At 44.5% G+C, this 12,202-nt stretch overlaps 1 long non-coding RNA gene across 1 annotated transcript in view; it reads left to right on the top strand.

Moving 5' to 3' along the window:
- Window positions 1-12,202, top strand: part of LOC146866250 (uncharacterized) — a 153,370-nt gene that overhangs the window by 54,092 nt on the left and 87,076 nt on the right. The gene's annotated exons all lie outside the window — the stretch shown is intronic.

Here is a 12,202-nt window from a genome sequence, read left to right on the forward strand (position 1 = left end):
ATCATAACATTAAATGCAACTAACAGACTCACATGCCCATTGCTCAAATAAACATATATTTCTATATATGAACCCACAACTAATTCTTTTTGGGTTCCGGAGTAGCATGCTACTGACCGAATAGTGCTTTTATGCCTCGTCTGGAGTGGAAGCCCTATATAAATACAATTACAGTATTGGGCATATTACAGGACTGAATGATGTGCATCAGTTACAGGTTGTGCATATGCCAGGAGGTGCTTATTGTGCGTCTTGCAGAGTTCAATATATTCTTCATGTGATAGATGCCTTCATAGTGGGCTTGTACCTCTGAGCTCTATAATGTCATATATCATACTGTCTTTTAGTAATAGACTTGTCTGGGCCAGTTTAGGGTCAAGCCTGGGGAGTCTTAAAATACAGCAGAAGTAGATAGTCATTTCAGAATTAGTTTGGAGTCAGACCTTTAATGGTAAAAAAAAAGTTCATTATCTTCGGTTCCAAAAGTCATGAGATCCAGTCTCTTTTGCGGCTTTTCCTTGATTTTTATTAAGATATACTTTCCAAGGAGCTTGAAAACCAACAGGTATCAAGTCAACCATCATATTACCAAGGTAGGAATTCAGATCGGGCGGGTATTACATGTGGCTTTCAGCTTTGCCAGTTGAGGATGTGGGTGGTGCCAATAGATTAAGTGGGTGGAGTCAGTAAAGGAAGTGGGTGGGGCCAGTGGGAGTGGGTGTGGCCTTCTTCAAAAACTTGAGCACCTCGACTTCATATTTTACAAATTAAGCACTGTGCAAAGGTGCTTGTCTTGTTTCTATTGTTTACATGATTTGTCTTCTTCTAATCTGCTGATTTTCTGCTTATTTAGACTGAGCAGACAAGATTTATTTTGGTTTATTTATTATGCGTTTATTGAGAAAGGCTGCACAATTGTTTACTCATTTATGAAGAAGTTGCGCTGGATTTGGTCAATCAGTCGAGGAGTCACACAGGGGTTGGTGAAACGTCACCATAGAGTTGTGCTGTCATTAGTTGTTTTTTGTCAAAGCTGTGCTGCCATTGGTTGACCTTCAGCATAGCTGCACTGGGATTGGTTGTTTTTAGCTAGTTTGTTTTGTTTTTGGAATATTTTGAGTGAAAATAATGGGTGCTGTATTAAAAAACGCCTAATGCTCCTATTGTACCTACTATGGAAGGACAGGATTTACCTGCAGCGAGTACACCTGCATATGAAATGAGGATAGACATTGGTTTTTATAGGTGTAACTGGATTTCTGAATGGCATGAATATACCTCTTCTGACAAGAACTTGCAGTTTCCCTGCGAGGGTACCTTTAACATTAGAAAGCTAGATTTCTTTGCCTCAACCTACACAGTTTGAGGCATTGAATAAATAGTATTGGATGGCTACAGAGAAGGTGGAGGAAAAGAAAATGAATATGAAGCTGAATGGTTCATTTAAACAATGGTTGGAAGGCAAGTGGGATTGACAAGACCAATGATGACAGGGGAGATGATGAGGGAGTGAGGGTTTTCCCTGCATCAGTCAAAGAGACAACAGATAAAAGAAAACAGATGGGAGAGACAGAGAGAAACAAAACAAAGAACACGGCTTAGTTGAGGAAAATAACTTCTTGAATCACCTTTTGAATTCCAGACCTCCTCCATAAACAGATGGAATCCAGAAACACGGGTAGGGTTCCATACTACCTGATACAGGTGCATGGTGCAAACACAAGGATTGACCGCACTTACAGTTGTGAGTGCACCAGTGAGTGCTCCCCCTGAGAATGCAATGACAGCTTTGCTGAGTACCAGTAGAGATACTATAGCTGTTTCTTCAATCTCAAATGACATGCCTGCTGCTACTGCTGGTATTGAAGAATCTCTCATAGAGAGGGAGATTAATGTTGGAATTTTAAGAGGAACAAATGACACAATCGGATTATTGTCATACAATGAAGATGAAATGCGATACATAATAAAAGAAGAAGCAAGACCTGCAAACAATGCGTATGATAAGCTTGAGAAATTGGTAATGAATGTGAGGTTGACATCTTAAAAATGAAAAATATGAGAATAAATTACAAAATAGATTTGTCTACTGACGAAATAAAAGAATTATGTTTAATAACCTTAAGAGCTCACATTAAGGATCAGGTTGAGAAAACAAAGGACTGCAGAGTTTTGAGAAAATATAGAGAAAGGTGGAAGAAGAGGATTGTTAATTTAAAAAAAAAGCTTCAGAGACAGGAAAGAAAAAGTGAAATGCGCAAATAGTGATTCAGAGTTAAGTGCAGTTTCATAATTTCTCATAAGAAAAGAACTATGTGCATGCACCCTGGATGAAAGGTGATCTTGGTGCAGATCAGAGCTTCCGAATCGCCTCTACTTCCACGGACGGAATGATTTCACAGTCACACACGCATACACACATCATACGCTGGTGGGGCCCATTACACCAACATTCACTCCAAATCACACTATCCGTGCCATGTAAAGGAGAAACCACCTTGCACATATGCTCTATCTGATCTGCCTGTACTTTGAGGTCAATGCGATCAGCTGATTGCTGAAGATCTAGAGGAATACATTTCAAAGAATACACAATAAATCAAATAAACATGACCAGAAATAATCACCTGAGACAGTAATTCAAACAAATTATTGTTTTATCTAAAATTTCAAGAAAAGCCAATTAAATGCAATTTCATTTCTCTCATATTTACCTATTCTGTCTAAATGTCAGATCCTAAGTCAGAACCGGTCCTCTGAAGAAGAATTAAAGTTTCCTGCCGTCATGTAGAGTCATCGTCCTCTCCGTCAGCGTAGGGACCTCGCATCATCAACTCGGGAAGAAGTGGCGCTAGACCTCTCTAGTTTACGTTCTTTTATACTGTAAATTACATTCTAAAAAGTATCATTTCTTTATTCAGAACGGATGAATAGCGGAAATAATGTCGTCTTGCAACATGAGCAAAAGTTCCCAAATATTGTCTGTCTTCAACAATGAATAGAAAATGTAATGTCCATAATTTTATCCGATACTTCTACGGATGTTTTTCCCAGATATAATGTATCATCTTATGAGACCACCGAAAGTTCACGTAGTCAGATTTATTCAGTTGCAACAATTTTCTCATCCAGGGGTTTTTGGCTGTCAGCCTGGATTTGTCGTCATGTTCATGGCTCTTTTAGTTCGACAAGAGGGCAAGGTCACAGGCAACGCGAAGCCTTCTTGCAAAATTTTCCCTTAAGTCATCTACTCGACTGCAGGCTATAGGAGGTGGCCATCTTTCAGTAGGCCACAATTGTCAACTTAAGAGTAAACAAACACAAAACATAATTACTACATAGAAATGATTAAACAGTGTTATCCCCCAGCTAATACCCTTATGTGTGTGTATTTATCTAGCCATTTGCGACATCATAAGCTATTAATGCATATTAATTATAAGCGCAAAACACCATAACATCACATAAGCAACATCGTTTTCTGTCAGTTTGCTCAACAACTTAGTTCACTTGTTAGTTTAGCCATGCAATAGCATTCCCTCGTGTAATTCTCTTGTTAATAAGGTTGATTAGTTAACATTCGACAACTATTAATCATTAATAATTATTCATTAATACTTTTAGTTATAACATGCGAAAATGAAACAGGTATTCCGTTTTGGAGTAAAAACCCTGCTCCATCAATCCCCCCTTTGGTGATATATAATCACCACAAAAATCAAAACCCAAAAAATCAATTTAGTTTCCCCTTTTAGAAGAATTTGAAATGTCTTCTTGTTCTTGTTTTTAGACCCTAGTTTCCATCTCGTCTTCCTTCTTAGTTTCTATATACATGCTTTCTCTTAGCTCTTCAAGTTCTATTTCTTGTGGATCTCTTTCTGATTTCTTTTGTCTCTTTTTAACATTTTCCTTTACGATTTTCTTTTTATTTCTTCTATATCTACAACACATACATCCTAATCTAAGAATCAATAGTGCAACTATTACACAAGTTAATGGAAATAGTATCTTACCAAATATGGTACTACCTATTTTAGCTACAAAGTTCTTAATAGCAATCATCTTATTAGCCATTTTAGTCCAGATACTTTCAGCTTCCAGTGGTACTAATTCTTCATGCAAATCAGTAATATTTTTGATGTAAACTTTTAGATCTTTACTTTCGTCAGGAATGTAAGTGCAACAATGTTGAACTTTCAGCATTCCACAGTGTTGGAAACGGGTAGCGTGGTGCAGAGCGGGCGGGCCAAACTCCGGAGGAAATGTGCAAAGCATCCACGCAGTACACACATGCGACACACAAGGCACACTACAAAAAGAGACACTACACCAGTTTAGGTAAAAGAACTATTGTATTGTCCAAAACCACAAGGTGTCAGGTAATCTCTACACTGCGCCAACTGGCGCTGGGTCAAATTTACAGGGGGGAATTATATACAGGGCAGGGCAAATCGGGCCCCTGCCGGAATCATTGCCATTTAGCAGATACTAAACGTAAGTCCATTAGCTGCAACCTGCAATAAAATACATCAGGGCATGACGTTGAACATTAGGCCGGCACACCTGTAAAGGAAACCTCACAGCATCACAATATACCTGACCGTCCTGGGCATCCCCTTAGGCAGGAAATTAGGGTAGGCAGTGCACCAATACATCAAACCCTGGCCTCTGAAACTAGCGCTGCACAGAACAAATGACTAGCACTTTAAATCAGGCATCTAAACATAGGGCTACGCCTATCAATCTATTAGCGCTTCAAACAGGGCACTCTAGCATAGGCACATTCCCCAGGGCTGGTCCTTGAAGCTCTACCTAGCCGCTCACTGGAGCCTTAATCATCGCAAGCTCTTGGCACATTACACGTAGCAAGTCCTTACAGCGCTTCCCCATTTCAGGGATCCAAGCGCTACCTCTGGCTCTGGCTTGGAGCCTTCCTTGGGGGGAATATTCCCCCGGGTCCCTTCTTCCCGTGTCCCGCCGTTGGACAGAGTCCCACTGGTGCAAGGGGGGGGCGAGCCCCGACAATGTGCCCCGTCGCCCCCTCAATCCCCCGCTTCTAGAAAGGCCCTGTCTATGGCTGTGCTGTGAAGGGGAGCCTTTGCTCCTGAAAGGGGCTCCCAGGCTCTGAGGCCGGCTCGTTGCAGCTGCCCGCTGACAGGTGGGGCAGCTGTGCAGGCTCCTGGCACCAGGGGCGGGCACCGGCAATGTACCCCGTTGCCCCCCCTCCCTCCTCCGACTCCTGGGCCTCGTTGCCGCTGCCCTCTGTTAGACGGGGCAGCGGGGGCGACCAGTCCGGGCACTAGGGGCGGGCACCGGCAATGTGCCCCGACACCCCCCCACCGAGCAAAACCCCAGGCCCCACTCACCAGCTCCGGGGGCAGGCTCCGGACTTCTGTTGCTGTAGGCGCCGCATGCGGGGCTCTCCTCAGTCCCGGGGAGCCCCCGTCCACAGCAGCGCGTCTTCCGACTTCGCCCGGGCCCCCTCCTGGGACCCGGGACTTCTTCCACGGGGCTCTCCTCTCCTCACGGGGAGCCCCCAACGTCACTGGTGCACTTCCTCGCCAGGGGGGGAGACGGGGTAGGCTCCCGCTCTCCCCGGGCTTCTTCGTCCGGCGTCCTCCGGCCTTCTTCTCGGGCCTGAGCCCGACAGCCAATCCCGTCGCGGCTTCCCGGGGGCACGGCCACTGACACGGCCGGCGCCCCGGTTGCCGGGCAACGCCTGCTTGCGTGCCTCAGGCCTAGCACGGCCTTCGCTGAAGCCGCGGCGGCTCTCCCTGGGCCTCGGGCCGCGGCGGTGATTTCGGCGGCGGCAAAGTGCGGGGTGGGCTCCCGCGATGAGGGTGGCAAAAATGCGGGGTAGGCTCCCGCTATAATTTCAAATATTTAAAGGTGGCACACACGCGGGGTGGGCTCCCGCTGGACTCCTAAGTAGGCTGGCACACGGGGTAGGCTCCCGATATGTCTTTCAGCGCCCAGCTCTCCCTGGCCACACACTCCTCACCTCCTTTGGGCCACGAGGTGTAGCGCTTTGCAGGCGCTAGGCGGTCCCACCAGCTTTAGGGGCAGTGCACAGTCCCTTCCAAGATAGCGCTCACCAAACCTAGCGCTCTCCTTCCAGGGGCTTGTAAATAGCGCTCTCCTTCCAGGGAGCTTGTAGATAGCGTTCTCTGGTCCCTGCCCCTTGATTGAGGGTTTCTTGAGGGGGGGGGAAGTTGCGTTGGTGGCTGCAGGCGGACTACTCAGTCTCTGCCTGTCGTCCCTGGATTCTCCTCTCGCCGGGCCAGATCAGTGGGTAGTTCAGGATCCCTCACTCACTTAAAGGGCAGTGCCTAAACCCTGTCACCTTCAGAGGCATAGGTCCCTGACTGATCCTACCGCCTAAAACTCCTGCGAGGGCTTCTCCAGGTTTGCGTTGCCCCAACTATATCTTTCCCTCGCCCTGTGGACAGTAGGGGGGGGTAGGTAGGCTCAGGGCCCAGCCCACAGGCCTATGTGGCGGTAACCCCTGGCAGCAGGTCCCCTCTCTCCCAGGTCCACCCTCTGACTGACTGCATGGCAACCCAGCTCCTCCCTTTAGACGCCCCTCACCCCACCTTCCAGACAGTGCCAGAAGCTTCTAGAAGCGTCTGGGGAAACTGGCTCTAACTGGCCTAGGGGGGGGGGTAGAGCACCCTGGGTGCCAGGCTTCCCTCCAAAAGCTGGGGCTGCTGGGAAATAACGCCTAGACTGTCAACCCAGCTCAGTCAAACGGCGCAACCACACAGCTTTGGCATCCATCTTAACTTACATTTTTAAAATGGGGAAACTCAGTCTGCACACATTCATACAGCATTCATATGTGGTTCCACAGAAAAGCGAAAAATTTCTGGGAAAAGGGCCAAGTCCAACACCCAGACTCCACCCTCTTTTGCCAAAAGAATGTCAAGGGCAAGTCGATTTTGCATCGCCATAGCGCGCAAAGCAATCATTTCTGTATTTACCAAAAGAAAGCCTCCAGCGGTGCTTGTTGACAAGCGATCTACCACTGTTGACAGCTTCCGAATGCCATAGGCATTTAAAGAAATTCCCACTGCTGGAATTAAAGCTCCAAAAATATCTCCTACAATTTCTGTCCATGTTTCTCTTCTATAGCGTGTTAATGTGTTAGAATGTTCAGCATCATCTACTCTATCCATGTGAAAAATCTTTGGAAAGACCAGGCCAACATAACATGTACCAAACCAATGGTCAGGCAAACGGTAATAAGCCTTGTTCCCACAAATATAATACACTCCCAGAAAAACTGGATCTTCTCCTCCTCTAAATCCCCATCCGGTTGCAATAAAGTATGTATCATGGCACTCACTAGTCCCTATGAAATAATAATCATATTGGGATCTCTTCCTGGTAATGCACAGTTTCCCTTTCTGTGAGGCATCTATAGCCATAGTTGGACTGGCTTCATTTTTCAACTCCTTTTCTTTCTCAATATCCCACATTGTGTCACTCATTTTATGCCCTTCTGCTTTCTTGTGCATGTTCAACCTTCTTCTCTCAACCATGTCTAGAAAATTCTTCTCTTCTCCTTTCAATTTGCAAGGTAAATTGTTTCTAAAAACATAGTCTAAGGTTAATTCTTTGGTTTCTAAAAAAATCTCACCTAAAGTGTTAGCATCATTTGCAGGATTCAGTTCTTTATTCATAGGCAACTGCCCAAGAATATTATCTACATTAGACATATTGTAATCTAATTTCCCTAATTGATAAAAAATACTAATCAACACACTACAGGAAATTCCATATGTAGCCGGAAGATGATGGTAAGTCACTCCTTCCGAAACAGAGGCAGGTAATTGCATGCAAACGTAGCAATCCCTTACTTCCATTGTCTTTCCGTACTCATACAACAATTGTGAAAAAACATTGCTAGAAAAATCGTTAATTGACCTATCTTTATGTATATGCACATTACTAGTTCTAGTTGGAATTACCTTTAACGGACTCTTCCCTATATTAGTCTTGTTCTCAGTATGACCTTCTAAAGTGTCTATAGTGACTCTAAATGAAATCATTAGAGCAAACACGCTCCAAAGCAGCATTAATAAACCGGTACAGCAGCAGCACATTTTGCACCATCTTTTCAGAAAGGTACATCTACTTTTATTCTCAGTGTTAGCCATCTTGTTAATTTGACCGTGTCTTTTGACTTAGCCTCTTCTACTCCTTTACTGAACTTGTAAGGGCAGCAAGTACCCTCCAGATTATTAAATTCTATTAATTTTAGTACTACTTCTTCATCTCTTCTCCAAGTAATTTCCCTTGGATTTTTACTCAATTTGGATTTTCATCACTTTTCACTGTCTCTTCATCATCATCAAACTGTATCAGGTCCTGAACATCCGTCTCTTCTCCAATGTCAGACAAGATAACTCTCAGGATTCCCACAGCTTCTTCTTCAGCAACCTCCTTCAGTAAAGCCTCCTCTGGACTTTCTTGGCCGTCCGCCTCTTCTCCTTCTTCAGGCAGTGCCACATACGTCCATTCCGGTGACTTATACCTCTGGTTTGGTTTTCTTATTCTTTTTGCTCTTTCAGGTATCTTGGTTTCTTCTTCTTTGGTTGGGTTTTGACTTGACACTTTGTTCACTTGTTCAGTTCTCGAAGAGTTAACTCGTGTCAGTCTGTACCTTAGTCTCTTGATCTTATTTGGCCAAAGATCTCCTTTAGCATTTATCTTTTGCTTTCCTTCTTTATTGTTTCTTTCTCCAAGCCAAGTTCTCTTTCTCAGAACTCGTCCTCCATGAATCTCATTGTCACTTTCATCAGACTCTGTTTCAGTTGCTACTGGTTCATTAACAGTTTTCTTTTCTTTAACAACTTCCTTTTCTCCAACAGTCTCTTTTTCCACCAATTGAGATTTCCCTACTTCTGTCCCTCCTCGGGTCTCCAACACACAATCTTCTTGCTGTCTGCTTGTCCCTTCACCTAGCTTGTTGTTGCTGTTCCCTACACCTCCTCGGGGTTTTTCCGCAACCTGTCCCTCTCTGTCTTTGTCTGTCCCTTTTTCTTCAATATTTATCTCAGGTGGAACTTGTCCAATTCCTTCGTGTGACTCAGGTGTCTCTTCTGTTGGAATGTTCTTTTCTTTTCTTTCTTTCTTTTTGTGTTGGTCACTGTCAATTGGAACCTCAGGCACTTCTTCTGAGTCTGAGCATGCTTCTGCAGTTTGCACTGTTCTCTTTAGAACCTCTTCTGGTGGGATGAAAGCTTCTCATGACTCATTTTCCCCACTTTCAGGATTCTTTTTCCTTCCTACTGCCTCACTGTCTGCATCATCACTGGAGTCTGATTCTTCAAAGTATTCTTTTCCAGGACCATCTCTTGGATTTGGAACTCTCAGTGTGTGGCTTGCATGTATCCAATTCTTCACACCAGCGCACTTCACAGCAGTCGTTGTGGTCAAGATGACTTGTCTTGGCCTTCCCCACCTTGGAACCAGGCAATTCCTTCTTCTGTGGACTTTTATCCTTACCCAGTCCCCTGGGCTCAGATCATGGGCTGGTTTCTTCTCAAGTGTGGTGGCGTCTTCTCCAACCTGGTGAAACACAGAATGAACTGCGTCAGCCAGGCCTTTGCAGTAATCCAGAATCATGTCATCAGTTATAGTCATCAGCTTGTTCACTGGTACATATGCATGCCTCATAGCACGTCCCATGATAATTTCATGTGGACTCAAACCTGTTCTTCTGTCTGGAGTAGACCTAATGGTCATCAGGACTAGAGGCAAGACATCGGGCCATTTCATTCCTGTGGCTAGGCACATCTTACCAATTCTGTTTTTGATTGTGCCATTCATCTGCTCAACAACCCCAGAAGCCTCTGGTCTGTAAGCACAATGCAACTTCTGCTGTACACTTAATGCTTCACAATTTAGACTCATGATTTCATTATAAAAATATCCTCCTCTGTCTGATTCAATGGTTACTGGGAACCCGTACCTTGGGATGAACTCTCTTAACAGTAATTTTGCCACTGTTATCCCATCATTTCTTCTTGTCGGGTAGGCCTCCACCCACCTTGAGAACAAACAGACCACCACCAGGACATACCTCAACCTGTTGACTGGGGGCATTTCAATGAAATCTATCTGCATTCTTGTGAAGGGTCCTCCCTCTCTGCCTATTGTTCCTAGGCTCACCACTGTTTTCTTTCCAGGATTGAATTGCTGACATATCAGGCATCTCTGACAGAGACTTTCTGCTATCAGTCTGAACTTTGGACTGTACCAGGTTTGTTTAAAAGCTCTTATCATAGCATCCCTCCCCAGGTGTCCCTGGCCATGATACATCCTTGCCATTGTTGATAGCATGCTGTTTGGCATGACTGGTCTTCCGTCCCTGTAGACCCACACATGATCCTTTTCTCTGGGTGCACAACCTGCCTTCACCCAATCCCTCATTTCATCATCCTCTGCCTCATCCTGCAGCTGTTTTACTTCCTCCCATGTCCCCACTTCATTAGTAAACATTAATGAACAAGAAGACATTTCCCGTTCTTTACTCCTGTTAATTGAGTGATTGTTCCTCGCACAATATTGTGCAATGTCATTAGCAAACTTATTGCCAACAGTTACAAAATCGTCACCATTACCATGAGCAGCACATTTTACAACTGCTAGTTCTTTAGGCAGCTGTATCGCCTCTAGCACTTTTCCAACCACTTCAGCATTCTTTATGGGAGTTCCACTTGAGGTCAGGAAACCTCGTTGTAGCCATAGTTGGCCAAAATCATGGACAACTCCGAAGCCATACTGGCTGTCAGTCATCACAGTCACTCTCACACTCCTCCCAATCTTGCATGCCTTTGTCAGTGCCACCAGTTCCGCCACCTGAGCGGATTTAACTCCTTTCAGGGGTGACGCTTCCACAACTTCTGAGACTTTGCACACAGCATATGCAGCACTCAACACACCTTCATCTGTTCTCAAACAAGACCCATCCACAAACAACACATGATCACTTTCAGGTAGTGGCAAATCTCTTATGTCTGTTCTCGGTTTTGTGCAATAATCAAGTACATCCAGGCAGTCATGATCAACATCATTTCTCACTCCCACACATTCAGCATCAGGTAACAGTGTCGCTGGATTCACATTCACACATCTCTCCAGACTTACATTGGTTGCACCAAGAATGACTTTCTCATATTTAGTCAGCCGACTATGAGACATGAATTGTGTCCGGCTCCTTGTTAAAAGGATTGCCACGTCATGAGGTACGAATACCCGTACAGGGTATCCCATTATGATCCCCTCACTTTGTTCCAGACTTATGCAGGTAGCAGCTACTGCTTTCAGGCAACCTGGCAAACCCACAGCTACTGGATCAAGAGTTGCTGAGAAGTAGGCAATTGGCCTTCTCAGACGTCCATGTTTCTGGATTAACACTGAAAGTGCACATCCATTTCTCTCACTGCAGTACAATTCAAATTCCTTTTCATAATCAGGCAACCCTAGGGCGGGAGCTTAACAAAGTCTGTCTTTCAGCTCTCTGAATGCAGCCATTTCTTCTGGGTTTAGTTCTAATGGGTCTTTCACCTCACTTTTGGTCAATTTAATCAATGGTTTGGCAATCAGGGAAAAATTACTTATCCACTGACGACAGTAACCTACCATTCCAAGGAACATTCTCACTTCCCTTTGGGTCATTGGGGCTCTCATTCCCCTAATGATTTTGATTCTGTCAATAGTCACTTTTCTCAGGCCTTTCTCAATGTTGTGTCCCAGATACTGGACTTCTTTCTTACAGAACTGCATTTTGGCTGGAGATACCTTTAATCCTCCATCTGCCAGGTGATTTAATAATGCAATAGTATCTACTTCACAGGCTTCACGTGTTTTTGATGCCACAAGTAGGTCATCAATATATTGGACCAAAACTGCATTTTCAGGCATTGTCAGACTTTCCAGAGATTTCTTCAGCAATTGATTAAATATTGAGGGGCTCTCTGTATACCCCTGTGGGATTCGGCACCATGCCAAAATCCGCTCTCCAAATCTAAATGAAAATATTGGCTGGCTGTCATGATGCAATGGGATTGAAAAGAAAGCATGACACAAATCAATTACCGTGTACCATTCTGCATCATGAGGAATCTGGTACAAAATCACTGATGGATTTGGCTCAATTGGACAACATGGCACAACAATCTTGTTAATCTTTCTC

The sequence above is a fragment of the Triturus cristatus genome, chromosome 2_1, assembly GCF_964204655.1.
Source record: "Triturus cristatus chromosome 2_1, aTriCri1.1, whole genome shotgun sequence".
Taxonomy (NCBI): domain Eukaryota; kingdom Metazoa; phylum Chordata; class Amphibia; order Caudata; family Salamandridae; genus Triturus; species Triturus cristatus.